The 19,544-nt window shown below is 45.9% G+C and overlaps 1 protein-coding gene across 5 annotated transcripts in view; it reads left to right on the top strand.

Annotated features, from left to right (window-relative positions):
* Positions 1-18,646, top strand: part of STARD3NL (STARD3 N-terminal like) — a 104,297-nt gene extending 85,651 nt beyond the window's left edge. For all 5 annotated transcript variants that reach the window (XM_040434167.1, XM_040434169.1, XM_040434165.1 and 2 more), the window contains one exon: positions 14,395-18,646. The gene's annotated coding sequence lies outside the window, so the exon portion shown is untranslated. The remainder of the gene's footprint in view (positions 1-14,394) is intronic.
* The last annotated feature ends 898 nt before the right edge of the window (positions 18,647-19,544 follow it).

The following is a 19,544-nucleotide window of genomic DNA, read 5'->3' on the forward strand; positions in this document are numbered from 1 at the left end:
TAAAATAACCTTCCAATTGTCATTCAAAAGAGTGTTTCTTCAGGGAGGCAGAAAAATACCAAACTTCAAAAAAGCTAAATTTGATCAGCTAAGAGAGGGCATTGGTATCACTAACTGGGACAATGTCCTAAAAAATAAAAATGGTGCCACAAAATAGGATACTTGTTTTTAAAAACATCCTAAACTGTAATTGTGAGAGGCACATACCTTTTATGGGAATAAAAGGGTGAGGAACAAGAAAAACCAATGTAGATAAATAGAAATGTAAAGGAAGCAATCAATAACAAAAAGAAAGCATTTAAATCGCTAAAACAGGAGGGTAGGGAGGAAGCATTGAAAAACTATAAGGATAGAAATAGAATATGTAAAAGACAAATAAAAGCAGACAAACTAGAGACAGAGAGATTCTGTGATGGTGGGTAGGATACAAGATACAATAAACACACAGAAAACCTCAAAACAAGCGTCCAGGCCAGAAGCTGGGGATAAAGGTCATCTCCTGACAATTCCCTACCAGCTCTCCCTGAACTTCTGTGCACACGTTCAGACCCTAAAGGTGAGAATCAACGTGCCCCCGTGCCTAAGGCTGAAGATTCCCTAAAGTCCCTAAGATTGTGGAAAGGGGGAAAGAGCAGCCTGCTTCCTCAGGTTCTGGAGGAGGCAAGTGTCTCTCTAACAGCCTAGACAGAACACAAAAAGGAAACCAAAACCAACTTATCTTGTAGCAGAGGAGAAACAGCAAATCCACCTTTCCTCAGAGCAAGATAGAAGCTATAACCCGCACAGGACACTGGGAAGGGGCATAATTTAAACTCACACAAACGACCCCATCCAGTGCACCTGAAGGGAGGCGGATACAGCTCAACTCCACACCCAAAACAAACAAAAAAAACTACACACTTGCTGCTAACCTGGCAGACCTCCGCACATAACCTGAGCAGGGCATGACAGTCCCCCCCCCCCCCTTCTACGGGTGACCTCCGGACACCCCGGACCAACTTTATCCAGGTGGGCCCTGTGAAAGGCCCTCACCAGTCGGCTGGCACTAACATCCACAGACGGAACCCACATCCTCTCCTCGGGGCCGTATCCCCTCCAGTGTACCAGGTACTGAAGGGAATCCCGAAGAATACGTGAGTCAAGAACCCTAGAGATCTCGAACTTTAAATTGCCATCAACCAGAACAGGGGGAGGAGGCAATGGCGATAGTTCCACCGGTTTCACATATTTCTTCAGTAAAGACCTGTGGAACACATCATGGATCCTCCAGGTCTGCGGAAGATCCAGACGAAACGCCACTGGATTGACAACCGCAGATATTTTGTAAGGTCCAATAAATCTTGGACCCAGTTTCCAAGATGGTACTCTCAGTTTAATATTTTTAGTAGATAACCACACCAGATCACCCACACACAGGTCCGGACCAGTCATACGTCTCCTGTCAGCCATTCGCTTATACCTCTCACCCATCTTCTCCAAATTCACTTGTATCCTCCGCCAGATAGAAGACAAAGCAGAAGAAAATCTCTCCTCCTCTGGCATCCCAGAGGAACCAGTCCCAGAAAAGGTGCCAAACTGAGGATGAAAACCGTATGCGCCAAAAAATGGAGACTTACGCGTGGGCTCATGCCTACGGTTATTCAAAGCAAACTCTGCTAGAGATAAGAATGAGGACCAGTCCTCCTGGTTCTCAGCCACTAAACACCTCAAGTAGGTCTCCAGGTTTTGGTTAGTATGCTCTGTCTGCCCATTCGACTGCGGATGGAAAGCCGAAGAGAACGAAAGTTGAACACCAAGACGAGAGCAGAACGCCCTCCAAAACCTGGAAACAAACTGCGTGCCCCTATCAGAAACCACATCCGAGGGAATGCCATGTAATTTCACGATGTTATCAACAAAAACCTGAGCAAGAGTCTTAGCATTGGGCAGACTAGCTAACGATATAAAGTGAGCCATTTTACTAAAACCGTCCACAACCACCAAAATCACAGTTTTCCCGGAGGAACTCGGCAGATCAGTAATAAAGTCCATAGACAAGTGCGTCTAAGGACGAGATGGAATAGACAAAGGAAGAAGTGAACCAGAAGGTCGAGTGTGAGCAACCTTTGACCGTGCACAGGTCTCACAAGCTGCTACGTAACACTCTTACGTAACCTGGGCCACCAGAACCTCAGAGAAATAAGATCAAAGGTGGACTTGCCACCAGGATGTCCAGCAAGGACAGTATTGTGATGTTCCTTGAATACCTTGTATCGCAGTCCAGCAGGAACAAACAACCTCCCTGGGGGACAAGAATCAGGAGCCCCCTCCTGGGCTCCCAACACCTCCATCTCCAACTCTGAGTACAGAGCGGAGACCACCACCCCATCAGCCAAAATCGGAGCATGATCCTCTGAATCACTTCCCCCAGGAAAACTACGAGACCATGCATCTGCCTTGACGTTTTTAACCCCTGGGCGAAAAGTAACCACAAAATAGAACCTAGTAAAGAACAGTGACCATCTAGCCTGTCTAGGATTCAGACGCTTGGCAGATTGCAGGTAAGCCAAATTCTTATTATCAGTATATACCGTAACGGGATGAGACGCCCCCTTCAACCAGTGACTCCATTCCTCAAAGTCCAATTTGATGGCCAGCAATTCCCTATCTCCTACATCATAATTCCTCTCGGCGACCGAGAGCTTCTTGGAAAAAAAATGCACACGGATGCCATTTGCCAGGAGATGAACCCTGCGACAACACTGCTCCAACCCCCACCTCTGATGCATCCACCTCCACCACGAATGACTGAGACACATCTGGCTGCATCAGAATAGGAGCAGACGCAAAACATTCCTTTATAGCTGAAAAGGCCTGCAATGCTTCATCCGACCAGACATAGAAGTGGACGCTTTCCCTAGTCATATCGGTCAAAGGTTTTACAATGGTAGAGTAGTTCAAGATACATTTTCTATAATAATTGGTAAACCCCAGAAACCACATCAAAGCTTTCTGATTCTCCGGTCAGTCCCATTCCAGAACCGCCCGGACCTTTTTGGGGTCCATACGAAAACCAGAGTCAGAAAGCAGATATCCCAGAAACGGAAGCTCCCGAACAGAAAACACACATTTCTCCAATTTAGCATATAATTTATTCTCCCGAAGGATCGACAAAACCTGTCTCACGTGATCCTGATGGGTCTTCAGATCAGGAGAGTAAATTAGTATGTCCTCCAAGTAAATTACAATGAACCTTCCCACTAAATGATGGAAAATGTCATTGACAAATCGCTGAAACACCGCTGGCGTGTTAGTTAACCCAAAAGACATAACCAGATTCTCGAAATGACCCTCGTGCGTGTTGAAGGCCGTTTTCCACCCATCCCCCTCCTTGATTCTGATCAGATTGTAGGCCCCTTATAAATCTAACTTGGAGAACACCTTGGCTCCAACAATTTGATCAAAAAGTTCAGAAATCAAAGGAAGGGGATACGGATCACGTTTAATTCCTGGAAATCCAAACAAGGTCAAAGCGATCCATCCTTTTTCTTTACAAAGAATAAACCAACTGCGACCGGAGACTTAGATGGCCTAATATGACCCTTTGCCAAACTCTCGGCAATATACTTCCGCATGACCTCTCTTTCGGGTTGAGAAAGATTGTATAGCCGAGACTTTGGCAACTTAGCCCCTGGGATGAGATTAACCGGACAATTATATTCACGATGAGGAGGCAACTCCTGAGCCCCACCCTCCGAAAAGACATCCGCAAAATCTCAGAGATACTGAGGTAGAACCGTAGTAGACACCCCTGAGATAGATGCACTAAGACAATTGTCCGAACAAAATTCACTCCAACCAATGATCTGCCTTGCCTGCCAATCTATAGTAGGGTTATGTTTTATCAACCACGGTAAACCTAAGACCATAGGAGCGGGCAAGTCCTTCATGACAGAACAAGAAATGATCTCAACATGTGAATTGCCCACTCTTAAAGAGGACCTTTCACCAGAATAAAACATCTAAACTAACTATACAGACATGTAGAGCGGCGCCCAGGGATCCCCCTGCACTTACTGTTATACCTGGGCGCCGCTCCGTTCTCCCATTATAGCCTCCGGTATCTTCATAGTTAGGCTCCACCCAGGGGAACCTGGCGGCGTCTCTTTCTCCCATGCTGTAGCGCTGGCCAATCGCAGCGCTCAGCTCATAGCCTGAGAGAAAAAAAAACCTCTCAGGCTATGAGCTGAGCGCTGCGATTGGCCAGCGCTATAGCATAGGAGAAAGAGACGCCGTCAGGTTCCCCTGGGTGGAGCCTAACTATGAAGATACCGGAGGCTATAACGGGAGAACGGAGCGGCGCCCAGGTATAACAGTAAGTGCAGGGGGATCCCTGGGCGCCGCTCTACATGTCTGTATAGTTAGTTTAGATGTTTTATTCTGGTGAAAGGTCCTCTTTAACTGAATACCATGAGCAATATGAGTGAGACTCCTTTGAGAAAGAGAGGAAGAATTAATTGCGAACACCGGAATCTCTTTCTAAAGTGCAAGTACTTAAGCCCAGATTTTGAAGAAAAAGAAAATCAATAAGGTTTACCCCAGCACCACAGTCAATGAATACTTCAAAATTAAATTTTCCTGATCCTAGCGCCACCATAGCTGGAAGGAGAAAATGAGTATTGCAGGGATATTGCATACCTGCTTGCTCCGACACCCCATTCACACTACCAAAAGTCGGGGATTTTTCTTTTTTTTCCTTTATGTAAACGTCTTTGTGGTTCTTTATCATCAACTTGCGGTTTAACAAAAGGACAAGCATAAACAAAATGACCACTTTCTCCACAGTAATAACATAGCTTATGCAACCTTCTAAAGTTACTATTATCAGAACGGAAAGACACCTGTCCCAGCTGCAAGGGTTCCTCCCCTACCCCAGAATTACATGTCATATTAACCTGGGGAATCGGTGAGACGAAACCACTCACAGAAGGGATCCCTCGCGCGGAAGGAACCTTACACCGCTCTCTAATGCGTCTATCTAACCTTACTGCTAAAGACATAGCATTCTCCAACATATCCGGATACTCATGAAAAGCGAGGGCATCTTTCAATCTCTGACAACCCCTGACAAAACTCACTCAGACTCCGTAGCCCATCTCCTAAACTCTGCAGTATGTTCTCCTTGTAATAAATTACGCAACTTAGATTCCGCCATCGAGACCCGATCTGGGTCATCATAAATGAATCCCAAGGCTTTAAAAAAATTAATCCACCGACCAGAGGGCCAGAGAACCGGTCGGCAGAGAAAAGGCCGAGGACTGCGCATCCCCTTTAAGCAGGGATATGATTATCCCTACTCTCTGACTCTCATCACCAGATGAAGACGGCCCAGCTGAAAATACAGCTTGCATGACTCTCTAAAGCGGATAAAGTCATCCACACCCCCTGAAAATCTATCAGGGAGAGCAACTCTAGGCTCCCCATAAATTTGACTTCCTCCTATAGCACCTGATGCCAGAGCATTCTGACACTGTGCGACAGAATTACGCAGATCAGCAAAACTCTAGGGATAATCCTTGCATGCAATCAACTAACGCATCAATTGACTCCATCTCAAAGCAGCTGAGAAATGGCAGTCTAGGTATTGGCGGGTTTTAATGTCACGGTGGGTAGGATACAAGATGCAATAAACACACAGAAAACCTCAAAACAAGCGTCTAGGCCAGAAGCTGGGGATAAAGGTCACCTCCTGACAATTCCCTACCAGCTCTCCCTGGACTTCTGTTCACACGTTCAGACCCTAAAGGTGGGAATCAACGTGCCGCCGTGCCGCCGTGCCTAATGCTGAAGATTCCCTAAAGTCCCTAATATGGTGGAAAGGGGGAAAGAGGCAGCCTGCTTCCTCAGGTCCTGGAGGAGGCAGATGTCTCTCTAACAACCTAGACAGAACACAAAAAGGAAACCAAAACCATCTTATCTTGTAGCAGAGCAGAAACAGCAAATCCACCTTTCCTCAGAGCAAGATAGAAGCTATAACCCGCACAGGACACTGGGAAGGGGCGTAATTTAAACTCACACAAACGACCCTACCCAGTGCACCTGAAGGGAGGCGGATACAGCTCAACTCCACACCCCAAAAAAACTACTCACGTGCTGCTAACCTGGCAGACCTCCGCACATAACCTGAGCAGGGCATGACAGATTCATTGCCAAAGAGAGTAAAACTAAGGCTACTTTCACACTAGGGTTCCTATTTTCCGGTATTGAGATCTGTCATAGGGTCTCAATACCGGAAAAAAACCTTCTGTTTGTCCCCATTTATTGTTGATGGGGACAAAACGTAACTGAACAGAATGCTCCAAAACACATTCCGTTCCGTTTGGTTGCGTTCTCATACTGGAGAATAAACTGCAGCATGCTCGTTTTTTTTTATTTATTTTTTCAGTCATGGGATGCGGAGCAAGACAGATCCGTCATGACCCACAATGCAAGTCAATGGGGACAGATCCGTTTAACTCTGACACAATAGAAAACTGATCCGTCCCCCGTTGACTTTCAATGGGGTTCATGACGGATCCGTCTTGGCTATGCTAAAGATAATACAACCGGATTCGTTCATAACGACTGCAGATGGTTGTATTATCAGTAACGGAGGAGTTTTTGCTGAGCCCTGCCGGATCCAGCAAAAACTCTAGTGTTAAAGTAGCCTAACCCTAAAAAGTTCTTCAATTATATAAATGGTGGGAAAGTATAAATCTGAAGGTGTTGGCCCTTTACAGAGTGATGAGGGGGGAGTTGCAGAGAAGGATGAAGAGAAAGTAAAACTATTAAATATATTTTCTTTACTGTACTCACTGAGAAAAATAAACTGTCAGATAAAATGCAGAGTGTAAAAGTAAATTCCCGTTAAAAGTGGCCTGTCTGACCCAGGAAGAGGTGCAGAGGCGTCTTAAAAAGATGGAAATAGACAAATTGCCAGAACCAGATGGCATACACCCCCGTATCCTAAGAGAATTAATCACCCCCCAAAATGCTCGCGCTCCTCATACAGTTATACTTACCCCGCTCCCTGGCACCAGCGTCACTCCTGATGACCGCACAGCCGCCAATGAATCACGGGTGATGTTGCCGCCCGCTACTAGCTAATACCATGCCCCCCCACCCCTTTCGCCTGATGTTTTGATTCGAGCGACAGGGACATGCAACGGCGGCTGTGTGGGGTGCCCAGGTATTTTGGGGGGCCTTATAGGTGTTGGATAACCCCTTTAAGGATTCTATATTGACCCAGGAAATTATAGGCCAGTAAGTTTAACATCGGTCGTGGGTAAACTGTTTGAAGGTTTTCTAAGAGATGCTATCTTGGAGTACCTCAATAAAAATCATCAAATAATGCCATATCAGCATGGCTTCATGAGAGAAGGGTCGTGTCAAATTAATTTAATGTTTCTATGAGAAGGTAAGTTCTAGACTTGACCGGGGTGAGTCAATGGAGGTTGTATATCTGGACTTCTCCAAAGCATTAGATACTGTCCCACTTAAAGGTTAGTATGTAAAATGAGAATGCTCGGACTGGGAGAAAATGTCTGTATGTGGGTAAGTAACCATCTCAGAGGGTGGTTATTAATGGTACACACTCAGATTGGGTCACTGTCTAGTGGGGTACCTCAGGGGTCAGAATTGGGCCCTATTCTCGTCAATATTTATTAATGATCTTGTAGAAGGCTTGCATAGTAAAATATCAATTTTCTCGTGCTTTTTTCCATTGGGGGACACAGACCATGGGGTATAGCTTGAGGTATTAGTAGGAGGGACACTATGCAAATGAAAGAGCTCCTCCTCCTCAGGCTATACCCCCCGACTCCACCAGGAGGAACTCAGTCTTTGCTTAGTGTCTGGTGAAGGAGGTTAACACTCTCTGATTCTACTCCTTTTTGTTATTTTTATTCTAGATGGGGACACAGGTCGGCATGGCGCCTTCCTGGTCCCCCGTGGAGTGCCCGCCGCCGTCTTTGGGACGTTGCCTGGCTGCCTCCATTTCCCCCCAAGAAGATAAGTGGATCCGGGCTCGACCTGTTAGCTCCGGCATCCCACCAGCTCCTGCTGCTGCCCTCCCCCCAGAGCACTGCACTCCTGGAGTCAGACGTCTGAAGAGGTGAGCCCTGCTGGTCCTGAACGGAGGGAGAAGACTGCAGGAGCAGATAAGTATAACTGCATTCGCTCTGCTTCCCCTCCCCTCCCTGTCTTATGTCTATGGGCCGCCTGGGTGAACTGAGGATGTTCTCTGTCCGGGGGTTCTGGGGCATGGAGGCACTATACTGGCTTATCTCCCTGCTGGGACTCTCTGCTCCCCCTTTATGAGGCATGACTTTTCCCTGGCGGCGCCAGCTAACCTTGGACAGAACAAGGATTTTGGGCTGCAACTGCAGGCAGGCGTGCGTTCCTTGTTAACCCCCGCTTTGCTGTGTTCAGCACTGGGGGACATGTTTTCAGGAAGCACAGGGAATGGAGCGCGCGATTTTTTCGCGCTTCTATGATGCGGCCGGGGGCGGAGCCTGACGCGGCCGGGGGCGAAGCCTAGCGCTTCGCTCCGGCATCTTCCTCCGTCTGCTACAAAGGTTCCCACGCTCCTATCCGCTCCCCTGCTTCTCTCTGAACATGGATTAAGGGTGTCAGCCTAAATGGGCTGTGTCATTTTACCATTTCTTTTTTCATGTGCAGCACCATACTGGTCCACAAGGGTATGTGTGGTATGGCATTTTAACCCTATTCAATCTGCTTCTCTCTGAACAGCTGTGTATGTGTGTGTATAAATGCCTTGCTTCTGATGTAAACGATCTCTAGTTCGATTCCCAGAAGACACTTTTAAGGTTTCTTTTCTCTAATTTGCGTAGTTATCATGCCTAAGCCAAGTCACCTTCTCAGGCTCCAATGGGGTCCTGTTAGACCACTGGTGTTTGTGCCTCCTGCCCTGGCCCTGGACAGGATCTCCTTCCTGCCCTTTAAAAAAAAAAAAAAAAAAAAAGTGGGAAAAATGCTTATTTCTGTCCCAGCAGAGCTGGCGGTACCCACCTGGGCATCTGCAAGGTCCTGCGCGGCCGCTGATTTGGCCTGAGTCGCCAAGGCAGCCATGTCCTTTTTGGACCGTATGGCAGTTGCCAATCCAGTGGCCCCTACCACTCCGTCTCCCCGCAGTGGTTCCCGCTGAGGTCGCCTGACTAATAAGAGGCAGCATGAGCGGTAGCATCCATCTTGGATGACTCCGATTTTCCCCCCTCGTCTAGAGGTGTGTTCAGACGACTCTCCCCCCCCCTAAGGAGCGCAGGTCTGAAGGGGGATTGTCCGGCTCGGACGAGGTCATGGAGCGGGTCCCTCCGCCTAAGCTCCCCACGTTTGGCGGACTTAGTAGCGGCTGTCCGTGACACCTGTAATCTCCAAGGGGATTCTCCTGTACGCGGGAGTTCCCCCCTTTTTTGGTTTTCTGTCCAAGAAGCCATAGGTTGCCGCATTTTTTCCTATCCATGAGGAATTTCCGCGGTCATACCCAGAACCTGGGACAGGATCATCCTTTTACGACTGAGCAGTGTGGAGGGCTGATCTTCTCCTAGGGTGGATCCCCCAGTGTCCAGGATCACGGCCTTCCCTGTCTTTACCGGCTCCTCTCTGCAGGACGTTCTGGACAGGCGCCTAGATTCTCTCTCAAGAGCCATTTATCTCTGGCGGGCACGTTAGGTCAGTGTTCTCCCCAAGTGTGGTTGCAGCGCCACCGGCGGAACATGATGCGTCTACTGACACACCGGATTTGGTTCTCCAGGTGTCTCAGTCTTCCAAATTCCTTTGCGAGGCTTCCATGGGCATTGATTCCCTCTTTACCCGCATTGCAGCCCTCTCGGTCATTCTGCACAGAGAGGTTGGGTTAATAGGGTGGGACGCTGACGCTTCTCCAAGTGTCCCCTTACTAACCTCCCCTTTGAGGGTTCCAGGTTTTTTAGGGCTCAGCTGGACGAGTTCTTCCCTACCGCTATCTGGGGGCAAGAACTCTTACATTCCACACCTACGTCCTAACGTCCTTTTTGAACCGGGTCCTCCGGTTCCAGTACCAGTCCTTTCGCTGCCCCGCCGCTGGGGGGGCTACAGGACTCCCGCAGGAACCTCCCCCCTTCAAGCCCCAGCCGTCATGGTGTCCAAGGACGCAGTCGGCCTCCCTGCTACTTCCACAGGTTTGGAGGGCTCATGTTCAGGAACGCCTGGGCTCTAAGAATTGTAACGTCGGGTTACAAGATAGTTTACATCCAGCGTTTCGGGGGATCCGTTCCGCGCCTCGGATCTCTGGATGGCAGTTTCTTCCCTTCTGGACCAGGGGTATTATTACCCCGGTTTCTCCAGAGGAACAGGCCACGGGTTTCTTTTCAGACCTGTTCATCGTTCCAAGGAAGGAGGGGTCGGTGCGTCCGACCCTGGATCCGAAGCTGCTCAAATTTTTTCCTCCGGATAAGGAGGTTTCAATTGGTATCCCTCCGGTCCGTTATTGTTTCTCTTCTTCAGGGTAATTCCTCGCGTCCGTAGACTTCCAGGACGCCTGTCCGCATGGCCCGATCACAGAATCTCACAACGATTCCTGCGCTTGCCATGGGTGGCCGACTCTATGTATTTTTTTCGCCCTCCCTTTCGGGTTAGCGACTGCCCCTAGGGTCTGTACCATGATCCTAGCGCCTTTGATGGCTCTCCCTCGCACCAAGGACATTTCTTGGCGTCCGGATCACTGTTCAAATTAAACAGCTCGGATGGTTGATCGACTTCCACGATCCTTCTCCTCCCGTCCCTGAAGCTCTCCTTCTGGGGATATTTTTGGATGTATTGACCAAGAGATTTTTTCTTTCAGACAACTAGGTCTTCTGGATCCAGATGGCGGTGTCGCACCTTCTGCGCTCCCTGTGTCTCTCCTTTCGGGGGTACCTGCGGGTCTTGTGGTGGCCTCTTCCGAGGCCGTACCATATGTCCAGTTTTTTTTTCTCACACTCTGTCGCCGCGACAGGAGATCTTTCCCTCTGGGACGAGACCTCTCGTGGTCTGTATGCTTACATCTGCAGGTGGCACGTTCTGTTTTTTTCTACAGAACCTGACGGCGGGAAGATCGTTACTCCCGTTCTTTTCCTGGACCACTGATGCCTGCCTCTGGCTGGGGCGGTGTTCTCCGGTCCCACTCGATTCTGGGGGTTTGGTCGGCGACGGAATAGTTTTTTCCTATCAACATCCTTGAGCTGAGAGTGAATTACTTCAGCCATCAAGGTGGGACCGCAGCCGAACAGTGAAGCGGGAAGTAAAAAAATAAATAAAAAAATTCTGCTGTGGGCAGAGTCGCACGTTCCGGTGTGGCCAGCAGTATTCCTTCCGGGAATAGGCATCTGGGCTGCGGACTTTCTAAGTCGAAACAAGGTGGAGCCAGGCGAGGGTCTCTGCATCCGGGTGTCTGCGATGACGTGCGTGGCAGGTGGTGCCGTCCGGATGTGGATCTGATGTCGTCATAGGTTCAACAACAAGCTCCCAGGTCTCCGGCTCGCGCCCGAGGTCCGAAGGCGTATGGGGTGGACGCGCTGGTGTCTCCGTGGCAAGTCTTCAGCCTCCTCTATGTCTTCCTTCCGCTTCTCTTCTGTCGAGGGGTCTACGCAAGATTGCGGTGGATGGGATTCGACCGTCCTCATCACCCCAGATTGACCTAACCGCGCATGGTTCTCGGACGTGGCTCGGATGCTGGCGGATGACCCATGGCTTCTTCCCGACAGGGAGGTTCTACTGTCTCGGGGTCCTCTCTTCCTCCGGAATCTACGGTCTCTTCGTTTAACGGCGTGGCTGTTGAAACCGCCATCCTGAAGAAGAGGGGATTCTCGGATTCGGTGGTTAGAAACATGATCAGGGGAAGCCGGCTTCCTTCCGGATTACTATCGTACCTAGTAGGCCTTCATGACTTTTTGTGAGAACTCTGGGTTCCCTCCCCTCGCTTTTCCATCCCGATGGTGCTGTCTTTTCTTCAGTCCGGACTTGAGATGGGACTGTCGCTGAGTTCCCTGAAGGGTCAGGTTTCAGCGCTGCCGTCCTTTTTCAAGGGTCCCTTGCTCTTATGGGTCCTGTGAAGTTCTTTCTTCAGAGGGTGGCACATTCGGTTCCCGTATGTTCCCCTTTTGCCTCCTTGAGATCTCAATTTGGTCCTGCGCGCTCTGCAGACGGCCCCTTTCGAACCTCTGAGAGAGGTCTCCCTGACCTTTCTCACCTGGAGAGTGGTCTTCCTTGTGGCCACATCTCCCATCAGACGGGTGTCGGAGCTGGCCGCTCTTTCCCGCCAGGAGCCCCTTTCTAGTTTTTCTCCAGGATACGGTTGTGTTCCGTCCGGTTCCCTCCTTTTTGCCCGAGGTGGTCTCTTCTTTCCACCTTTAGCAAGGATCTTGTCCTGCCCTCCTTTTGCCCTTCTCCGGCAAACTCCAGGGAACGCGCTCTACACTCCCTGGCTGTCGTCCGGGCCTTGGAAGTGTATCTCACGGCTACCACTTACGTCCGCAGTTCTGATTCCTCCTTGTGGTTCCTGAGGGACGTCGTAGGGGTCTGGCGGCCTCCAAGGTCACTGTGGCGCGATGGATCCGCTCTGCTGTTGTCGCGCTCGTGTTAGGGTTCCCCCGGCACGAAATGCTGCTCACGCCACTAGGGTGGTGAAGGCTTCCTGGGCAAGGCGCAATCGTGCCTCTGCGTCTAAGCTGCGTAAGGCGGCCACCTGGTCGTCCTTACGTTCCTTTACGAAGTTTTATCAGCTGCATCCCTGATGCTGTCTTTGACCGCAGGGTTTTACAGGCTGTGGTTCCTGTTTGACGTTCCTCCTGGCGGTGCTGAGATTTTTTCCCACCCCGTGGACTGCTTTAGGACGTCCCATGGTCTGTGTCCCCCAATGGAAAAAAGCACGAGAAAAGGAGATTTTTGTGAAACTCACCTGTAAAATCTTTTTCTCGTCTTTTCCATTGGGGGACACAGCTCCCACCCATTCTGTCTGTTGCAGGAGGGGTCTTCAATTCAGTTTTTGCTTATGGTTGGACCTTATGGCTTGGTCCGATGGTTTCCATAATTTTTTCTTGCTCCTTCTCCTACTGCTTGTGCAACGCCTGAGTTCCTCCTGGTGGAGTCAGGGGGTATAGCCCGAGGAGGAGGAGCTCTTTCATTTGCATAGTGTCCCTCCTACTAATACCTCAAGCTATACCCCATGGTCTGTGTCCCCCAATGGAAAAGACGAGAAAAAGATTTTACAGGTGAGTTTCACAAAAATCTCCTTTTTGCAGATGACACTAAACTGTGTAAAGTAATTTACACTGAAGAGGACTGTATACTACTACAGAGGGATCTGGATAGATTGGAGGCTTGGGCAGATAAGTGGCAGATGAGGTTTAACACTGACAAATGTAAGATTATGGACATGCAAAGGAATAATGCAAGTCACCCGTACATACTAAAAGGTAAAACACTCGGTAACACTGACATGGAAAAGGACTTAGGAATTTTAGTGAACAGCAAACTAAGCTGTAGAAACCAGTGTCAGGCAGCTGCTGCCAAGGCCAATAAGATAATGGTTTGCATCAGAAGGGGCATAGATGCCCTTGATGAGAACATAGTTCTGCCACTTTACAAATCACTAGTCAGACCACACATTGAGTACTGTGAACAAGGCAGACATAGCAGAGCTGGAGAGGGTTCAGAGGAGGGCAACTAAAGTAATAACTGGAATGGGGCAACTACAGTACCCTGAAAGATTATCAACATTAGTTGTTCTTCAGTTTAGAAAAAAAGACAACTCGGGAGATCCAATAACTATGTATAAATATATCAGGGGTCAGTACAGAGATCTATCCCATCATCTATTTATCCCCAGGACTGTGACTATGACGAGGGGACATCCTCTGCGTCTGGAGGAAAGAAGGTTTGTACACAAACATAGAAAAGGATTCTTTACGGTAAGAGCAGTGAGACTATGGAACTCTCTGCCTGAGGAGGTGGTGATGGAGAGTTCACTAAAAGAGTTAAAGAGGGGCCTGGATGTATTTCTGGAGTTTAATATTACAGGCTATAGCTACTAGAGAGGGGTCGTTGATCCAGGCCTTCCTCTGGATTAACTTGCAGGATAACAGGCTGAACTAGATGGACAGATGTATTTTTTCAGCCTCACAAACTGTTACTAGACCTTTGCTGTTAAACTGTTGTCCACTAGGTGGCGATTTATTAACATGTCTTTTTTTTCTTGTAATACCCAGTGTGCATTTATACATTTTGAAAAAAAATATTTACTGGCGAAGTACTGTAGCCCTGAAATATAAGCACACATTGAAATTGTTTTAAAGTACTGTAAAACAAAATGGTCTACTTAGCACACTCTTCTCCTTACAGATTGAAGGCATTCTACTGCAAGGAACCTTTTTGCAAAGAGTGATGCATCCATGGTTACAACGGAAAGTAAAGCCAATTAAAGCCTTTCAGTAGAGTACAGATGGGGCTGCTCTAGTGGATTGTTCTACAAGGCTGCTAAACTACTGTTGAAGTTGCTGTGGGCACCAGTTAAAACTTACGTTTGTAAGAAGAGAAAAATACAGTGCATACTTTAGTGCATAGCAGATACTATAACAACGCTGGCTTAGTAATACTATGTTGTAAAAGAGCCGCAAAACTGGACCAACTTGTATTGTACTTTCCTGGAGTCCACAGTGTCTGATTTCAGTGCCTTTGTGCTCTCTATGATGCAGAAACAAGTGCAAACCTAAGGATGGGTTCTCTGGTGAGACTAAAACTGTGAAGATGATGTGGGATTTCATTACAGAATTAGCTTTTTGTCGTATTGCATCGTGCCATCATGTACATGATGTTTTATGTAACAAATACTGACCTTTTTTTTTTTTAACATGTGGCACACTGGCAAGTAACAAAGAAAAGATTCAGTTTACCAATGTTCCTACACTGGGCATGACTTAGAGGGGTTGTCCAGTTGGCACCCTGCACCCCCGCTGATCAGCTGTTCTGTTTAGCTCCAACACCAGAAGTCTGCACTTGAGCTACAGAGCACCATCAGCTGAATGGCGGGGGTGTGGAGTAGGACAGGCCATCACTTGAAAAAAGCTGGACAACCCCTTTAAGCATTCATGTATTTGTTATTACTCCTTGCACAAACCTTTTTTCTTAGCTGCTATTCTGATTTTGTTCTCATCTTTATATATATTGTGTGTTTTTGAATTGTCTCCTATTGTTCTATTGTTTGTCCTTCAGCAAAGTTTCCTAAAATCCCACTCCAGATAATTATTAATTTTAGTTATGTACTAAGCACTTAAATGGTTTGAAACTATCAACAGTGAAATTGTAACTATTATTCTTAAATTCTACCGATTTATTCTTTGAGTTATCAGGCTTCTAAAAAAAAAAAAAAGCCCTAATGCACCAAAAAAGGGATGTTGGAATCAAATTAAACTTTATATGCGTGATTGTAATGATATATGTAAGAAGTGATTACAGTATTCGGCATAGGATCTCAGTACTGGAGGAAAACGCTTCAGTTTTGACGCCATTCATTGTCAATGGGGACAGAATTGAATAGAATGCACCAGAATGCATTCTGTTCCGTTTGGTTGCGTACCAATGCTGGACAGAAAAATGAGGCAAACAGTGTTTTTGAGTTTGTCATGGAAAGCGGAGCAAGACGGATCCAGCATGAAAAACAATGTAAGTCAATAGTGCATGGCTGTTTTAGAGATAACGCAACCGGATCCGTTCATCCTATAGTGGCAAGACTCCGGGTCTAATCAGACCACACCAGTAATCATTTACATATCTGTCTGAGACATAACTGCACGCTGAATTTTGCTGTAATCTGACATTTTTTTTCTGGGTGCAATTCTTTCTTTTTTTTTTTTGTCAGAGTGTATATATTTTAAGATTTCCCATCCAGCAACATCAGATTTGATGAATTTGACACATTCCTGTGTATTATTTTGAGTAAATGAATTATTTAGTACATTGACATTTTTTCATGGCATCCAAAAATCCAGAAATTTCGGTAACCATTTCAGATTTTGTAAGATCATAAGCAGAAGACATAGCAGAATGAACCAATTAAGAATTCTTAAAAAAAATACTAAGTAACATGTTTTGTATTAGAGTACCCATCATTTCAGTTTTTTCTCATAAATCAATAGTACCTGCAATTAAAATATAGAGAAAACTATACTTGGGCACCTGTCCTTCTACTGAGCTGATCGTGCACTCTCAATTCACTGGTAAAATCAGTCCAGAGAGGCAGAGATGACTATCAATTATCAGCTCACTGAAGGATGAGTTTACACTTGCTGCCTATAGAAGTCTATTGAGAGAGGAGGAGGAGTTGCTGCTGATTTTTAGCAAGTGTCCTATCTCACCTCATTGCTGGATTCACATTAACATTGCCCATTACTGCTGTTCAATGTCCATCATGTGCTGTTCTTCCTGAGGGTTTGCCACAAAGAGATAAGCAACATCATAGTGCATGGGAGACCTCATATCAGCTGGTCTCCACCCACACTGGAATTTCATTCAGGGGAAACTGACAATTAGAGATGGAGTCTGTGGAGGGAAAAACTGCTGGAAAATGCCAGATAAAAGTAATATGTGCTTATTCTTCATGTACACACACAGCCAATTCTGAAATGTCACATGAAATGACAGTTGAGGCCTTGTTCACACTTCAGTTATTTGATCAGTTATTTCCATCAGTTTTTGTGAGCCAAATCCTGGAGTGGAGGCTACACAGGGATAAAGTGTAATGAAAAGGTCTGCACCTGTCCTGTGTTTTTGACCCGCACCTGGTTTTGGCTCACAATAACTGATTGATTGAAATAACTGATGAAAAAACTGACGTGTTAACAAGGCCTAATCTTTAACATTTTATTTTGGACTTTTTCCTGAAGGTTCTCCCAAGTGAGGTTTTATACGAACATGTCCTCCCTTACCTTTCCTCTTGGCTAAACAAATTCTGAGAGAGAGTGAGATTACTTTTGTTTTTTGGGAAACATGATATAAAGTGTAGCCATTCAGTAGTTGTGTTGTACATTTCAGTTTGCAAGGGTTTTGATGTTATCTTGAATATTTTTCCAGAGAGATCTTAGTCATTAACCAATTTCAAGCAAATGTAAGGACACATCTGTATTCTTCTTTGTCTAGTAATCCAAAACATCAGATAATCTGCTGCAGATTCTATTGATGTCATGTTGAAGGAGGTTTACTATACCCAGATGCCCTATTCATAGTGATCAAGGGCAATTTATAAAATGTCTCCCCTCACAACCTATAAGTGCCATATCATTTAATGAACCAATATGGTAACCTCCTTCTGAAAGAAAACTCTGCTTGGTTTTAGCATTAAATAAGCTCCCATATGATCTTCTGTCTGCCACTTAACCCTTTTCTATATGCCAGAATTTGGTATTGGAGTGTATAAGGTCATTCTGGGATGAGAATGGAAGCTCTATAGCCATAAAGACCCATTCCATAAAGGACCCCATACAGATTTGATGAGTCATCCAAACCTGCCAATTTTGGTGATATTGACCAACTAAGGCTGAGTTCGCACATCAGTTATTTGATCAGTTATTGTGTCCTAAAACCAGGTCCGGGTAAAAAACACAGAGCAGGTTCAGATCTGTCCATTATACCTTATCTCTGAGGAGGCTTCACTCTTGGTTTTGGCTCACTATAACTGATGGAAATAACTGACCAAATAACTTACATGTGAACTTGGCCTAACTAATATCCACGAGTGTGTCCCATCTGGTATGATGGATGTCTCCATGGGCGAAAGATAAATCACCCCTTTTACCCATGACAAAAATGAGGGATATGTGTGCAGACAGTCTATGGCACACTTTATATACCCACCAAGCCTACTCACGACACTTGACTTCTTCATGAGATATGCACTGCCAACGTTGAAAGGAGAAAGTGTTCACAATAATGTGACTCAACCATGTATGTGTGTGTGGTTAATATAACAACTAACTGAGAATGTCTCATGGCTTATTTTGTACAACTTTGGTTTTTAACACATTATTTTACACCATAACTTGTGTCATGTTATAATATGCTTGTGGTCTCTGCAATGTGAGTATAATAGAAACTTGTTACAAGCAGATGATTATTAAGATTTCTACTTTGACGATGGGTAGCCCTAAAACTGTGTTCTGCTTTTTGTCACCTACACCTGTGTGTGTCGCCTACAAAACTGATTTGCTCAGTCTACAGTATCTATTATTGACAGCAGTTTCTGGAATTAGAACTCTGGGCTACTTTTAACTAATGGTTATGATTTTCTTACATCATCAGGGTAGGTTGCCATTGTTACTGGCAGCATTACATCCCAACTAAATATTTGCATTAACTGTATGAACGAACCGAAGAATCTGTCCCAATGTATTGTGAATGTAATATTTTTTACTTAAGCTGTTTTTTCTAAAAACTGCAAGTAGATATACAGAAATTGTGTTGTAACCTGTAGCAAGCAACTGGGCTTTTCCATTTGATTTTTGAACAAATGGAGATCCAATTGGGTTTTTAAAGGTCACAGCCAAAATCAGCTCTTGAAAAATCAAGTTTGAGCTCAGATTTTCCACCTAGATTTATTTTACAAAAATTTGGTTAGTACAAGGAATTAAATCTGGCCATACAATAGGGATTTCAGAGGACCATTTTTGGAACAACCTAATCTGCCATTCAGATGAACAATTGACTAGAAATGAAACAGTCCAACGCGGCATTTCATCTTTTTGACAGATATCTGTTTTGGGTGCGCATTTGCCACGCTGGTTTGTGTCACAAAAGGGTTGGTATTAAAAAGTCTAAATAAATCTGTTTCGGATGTCCAGAATCTCTAGTATGTGGCCAGTTTAAGTAAATTGAAAGGCATTATCCTCTTAAACGTTTTATCCCTTCGCTGTCCAAAGCTGGAGACCTGAGTCATCTGAAAGATCTTTAGGAATTCTTGCCAAAGAATTGCATTGGAAAGACTTTGGTTGCTAGGCAGTGCAGCCAGACAGTCAGGCATCAGTCAACTTAAATATTGATTGGCACTGTGCCTACAACAGCTTGGAAGCGCTATTCTTATGCTATGACTAGTGATGAGCGAATTGACTTCGGATGAAACATCCTAAGTCGATTCGCTCATCCCTAGCTATGTATTCAGTCTGCAAGATTTTTAAAACAATTTATTTTGATGGAATGTCCCTTTAAGCAGCATAGACCACCCTCTGAAGCCATAATCATGGATCCAGAGAGCAGACATTTATGGTTCTGTATTCATACTACCTAGACTGCTTTAGCAGTTCCTGCGATAAAAATACTGACATGTAACAAACATTGGTCTCTGGTGAATTTCATTCACTAGCAAAATAGATGGTCTATAAAAAAAAAAACCTCTCCTGTGGATTTCTGTGGTGAACCTCTATAATTGTGTATCGTCTGACATCCTAACAGCATTTTGTTAGTGACTTAAAGGGGTATTCCAGACAATTAACAGTTTTCAGTAG

This window comes from Bufo bufo, chromosome 5 (genome assembly GCF_905171765.1).
Source record: "Bufo bufo chromosome 5, aBufBuf1.1, whole genome shotgun sequence".
In the NCBI taxonomy this organism is placed as follows: Eukaryota; Metazoa; Chordata; class Amphibia; order Anura; family Bufonidae; genus Bufo; species Bufo bufo.